This window comes from Dromiciops gliroides, chromosome 5 (genome assembly GCF_019393635.1).
Source record: "Dromiciops gliroides isolate mDroGli1 chromosome 5, mDroGli1.pri, whole genome shotgun sequence".
Lineage (NCBI taxonomy): Eukaryota > Metazoa > Chordata > Mammalia > Microbiotheria > Microbiotheriidae > Dromiciops > Dromiciops gliroides.
The window spans coordinates 218,610,673-218,615,057 of record NC_057865.1 but is presented as its reverse complement, the minus strand read 5'-3'; the positions used below and the strand labels follow the sequence as shown (position 1 = coordinate 218,615,057).

Here is a 4,385-nt window from a genome sequence, read left to right as displayed (position 1 = left end):
CTTCTTGGGGGGAGGGAAGAGGGCAGAGGTTGGGGAGGGCAATTGAATCCCCTTCCCCTTTTCTAATTTAAAAAAGACCCTTCCTCCTTTCCTTCCCTCCTTCTCCCTCTCCTTCCCTCCCTCTTTCTCTCCGCCTCTTGCTTTGTTGGTTGTGGGTTGAGTGGTTCAAAAGTGCTAATTCCCTCCCTTGGGACTGAACTGGGCATTGGGACTTTCCCTGAGCTGCTTGGTGATTGGCCCAGAGCCTTACAATGCTCCAGGGGCTGGTGGCAGCTGGGAGGCGGGGGTGGGGGGAGACTGGAGGAGCATCCCTTCCTGTCCTAGTCTCCTCTCCCCCTCCTCCCTGCTGCCTCCCCCCAACCTGCCTGGGCCACTGGGCAGAAACAAAGAGGCTTCGTCCAGGCCTCAAGAATGAGGGAGTCCCTGGCCCTTTCCCCTCTTCCTTTCTCTTACCCTCCTTTCAATGTATAGATAAACCTGACCTTTTTGAATGGAGATCGTCAAATTACATCTCTCCTAGATAACCCTAGTGTGCTAGGATAGGGGGCTGGACAGTCCTACCCACCCACTGTGCTTCCTATACTATATTCTCTCTGGAGGGTTTTCTCGGTTACTCTCTCCTTTGCTGTACCTGGGATATAGTGAGGCTGGGGATGGGGGGAAAGAGTAAGAACTCAGAGTGAGATGGGGAGGTGGGGGAGGGGGGGGCAAGGGGGATGGCCCAGTCCTTAGCCTAGCCTGTACCACTGGACAGCATTCATCTTCCCTCACCCAAGGCTTCTTGAATGGGCCAGACCCCTTGCTCCTCTCTGGATGGAGGGAGAGGAGGACGGAGTTTGGGAAGACATAGAACATGGAAGCCGGGGGACAAATCTATCTGTGACCCCATCTTACCAAAGGCCTTATAGAAGTCAGGCCTTGAACCTAAAAGAAACCAGGTGATCATTCTGAGGCCCCAAGGTAGGGCAAAGAACATCAACGATATATTGATGATGTAGGTTTTACCTGCAGTAGGCTGGATGTGAAGCAGGTCTTACTTGCTAGAACAAGTGACTAGGAATATTTCTAGACTGGTTGGTCACCTTTAGAGATGTGTTAAAACCATGATGGATCAGGATCATTGATCAAAACCCCAGTGGTGGATGAACTACTTTTTGGGCATTCTTGAAGCTCAGCCTAGTTTTCTCCTATTTCTCTCCACCATAGGTGGGAATTTAGAGGGAATATTTGTTCTAGACTCATAGAATAAACGGAAGACCTAGACTCACAGAACCTCCAAACTGGAAGAGACCTTAGAGTTAATCTAGTCCAATCCTCACTTTTTGTACATGAGAAAACTGAGACCCAGAGAAGATAATGAGGGTCTTAAGTTTAGACCTGGAATGGGTCTTCGAGATTATTAAGATGACTAAAGCCCCTAGAAGGGTAAGGGATTTGCTCAAAGTAACATAGATATAAGTGGCAGAGCAAGATTCAAACCCAGGTCCTTTGCCTCCACATTTGGCATTCTTCCCACCAGACCATGGCAATTGAACCATGTCAGAACCAGGATTAGAATTCAGGGTTTTTTTGCCTTTTAGTTCACTACATCATGGTATCATCCAAATGACATTAACATGCCATGGAGGAATGATTTTTTAAAACAATAATCTGCTTTTTGGGGGGTGTTGGGGGCAGGGATTATCCATTATAGGGGTCAGTACAGAACCTAGAGAGCCGTTATTAAGGAAGCAAACAAGTTTTTCTGGCCGAGCAGAGTGTGGACTAAGGTTGGGAATAAATAGTATCCCACCTCTCTGTGTCAAGTTTGCCTGGGAGCTTGGGGAGACCACCATACCCTCTTGTATTTGAAGAGCCCTGATCTGAGCAGCCTCTTCCTGCTGAAGGGAGCTGCCCCCCCCAATCTTCTTTGATTTTTATTGCTATGTTTTATTTTTTCACTTTCTTCTTGTACCATTCCCTGTTCTTCTTCCAGAGAGCCATCCCTTATAACAAAGGATTTCTTTTTTAAGAGAAAAGAAAAAAAAGTTAAAAAAAACTGATGAATACTAGGGGAAAAAAATCTAACTGTATGCCCTGTTCCTCACCAGTAGATCCCCGCACCTCCCGTTAATTTCTGCAAAGGAATAATGTGGAGATGTCTTCTCTCTCTTCTTTGGGGCTAAGTTTTTTCTGTGTCATTTTGCAACATTAATGTTCACTTGTTCTGTAATGATTCTTTTTATTTACATTGTTGTTTTTCCCCTTGGCTCTTCTTGCTTTACTTTGTATCAGGTCAGGAAGCCTTTCTGATAGTCTTCCTGCTGTGATTCCTTATATCCTAGTAATATTCCATTCCATCTCTGTGCCACAATTTGTTTAGCCCTTCCCCGGTCTGTGCCTGCCCCCATCTACTTGAGACTACTCAGTTACAGGCCAACAGATGGACCCAGCTCAGCTGTGGCCCTGACCGAGGGGATAGAGAAGGGATTTCTCTATTGCTCATCACCACCCCCTCCCACATGGTCCAGATGGGGATAGGCTTTTGGTCAGACGGCTCTCATGCTGACCTCCCGCTGTTTGACTTGTGACATATGAGTGGCCGGGGCTGCTTCTCTGGGAGAGGAGGGAGGGTAAGCCAAGTGGCCCCACTGTCCATGAGGAAACGGGATCAGAATCAGAGAGATGTTTTTACCATGTGTAGGGGTCGGGGTTTTATGGGAATTCCATCCCTTCCCTTTGTCAGCATCCGGGAGGGGTGGGGAGACAGGTGGAAGGGAGGAACAGGGGGCAGAAGGAATAGGCAGATGGACCAAAAAGCACAAATGGGGTGTAGCCTACTGAGGCAGCTATGAGGCATAGTGGGTGGAGTGCCAGCCTTGGAGTTAGGAGGACCTGAATTCAAATCTTGCCTCAGACACGTAGCTTCTTGCAGCCTCAGTTTCCCTATCTTTTAAATGGGCACAATAATAACATCATCTCACTGGGTTGTTGTGAGATCAAATGAGATGATATTTGTAGAGCACTTTGTAAACCTTACCCCATTTTACAGTTGAGGAAATGGGAGGCAGACTAAGGTTAAGTCCCTTGTTCAAGGTTGGTCCTGGAGGTCCTGACCTCAGGCCCAGCACCCTATCCAACATGCCATTGAGTTCCCTTTATTTGGTGTTATAGAACTCTGCCAAATTGCTCCTAATTCTTTCATTTCCTCTGTGTCTGCATGGATGTCCTGAATGGGTCTTGATCTCCCGATTGGGAGCTTCCTGAGGAAGCTTGAGTCTCTTCCTCCTTCCTGGCTTTTCCCCATTCCCCTTTGCTTTGACAGGCATTTGCCATAGGAGATGGAGAGTGGAGCAGGTGGTTTGTTCATTACAGGAGAGAATAGACCACTAAGTATATAATAAGCCCCTGCTGTATGCCAGTGAGAAGTATGATAGACAGTTGCTGACTTCAGATTAGAGGGGGAACCGATAACATGAGAGACAACCGAAGCATTGTGCTGTAGTGGAAGGAGTCCTGAGTTTGGAGACAAGGGCCCTGAATTTGAATCCTACCTTGGGCACTTCTAGATGTGGGGACCTTGTGCAAGCCATTCCTCTTTTCCCTAGGCCTCAGTTTCCTCTTCTGCAAAGTGATCAGTTTGGACTTGAACTCTGAGGTCCTTTCCAGCCCCAGAGTCTGCGGGTTAGAGAATGATACAAGGATGGAATAAGTGGTTTATCGTATTCAGGAGGGAGAGATCACTGCAGGGGGTGGGATTTGAACAAGGCCTTGAAGGTCAGGTTGGGATTTCTGTAGACTATGAGAAAGAGGGAGAGAATTCATCTCCCACAGGGAAAATAGCAGGCGCAGAGGCCGGAGAGGGGGACGGGCTCGGCCCTTTCAGCAGGTCAGGCTGGACATGGGGGAAGAAGGATTATTTGCCTCATAGCATTATTTTCTGGTCCCAGAGGGCCCATAAAGACCTGTGGTGTCAGTTGACTTTCACAGATGGTGAAATCAGGGCACTGAGAAATTAGACAACTTGCCCAAAGGTACATAGCTATTCACCCATAAAACAATGAGCAGAAACTGACCAGCTGACTCCTCACTCAGAACAGTTCAGTTCAGCCCTAACTCAGCAGCATCCTTATGACACATACTCCCCTTTCAACTCCACCCCTCCCTTTCCTTTGGTTAAAGGGTTCCCAAAGACCCAGGAGTCTCCCCACTAGGAGGGAGGGGGTGGACATCTGAAGCCTACCCATTTCATGGATAGAAAAGGGATGAAGGACAGCCTCAGTTACGGGCAAAGTCTTCGGTGTTCCAGATTACCTGCTTCATTTGCTCTTGGCATTGGGATCTTCTTTCATACCATCATGATCCTAGAATTGAAAGAGGCACCAGACACCATCTAACACCAACTT

General features: G+C 47.8%; 1 protein-coding gene across 1 annotated transcript in view; it reads left to right on the top strand.

The window, feature by feature from the left end:
• The window catches only part of FIGNL2 (fidgetin like 2), a 52,678-nt gene that overhangs the window by 32,892 nt on the left and 15,401 nt on the right, over nt 1-4,385 (top strand). The gene's annotated exons all lie outside the window — the stretch shown is intronic.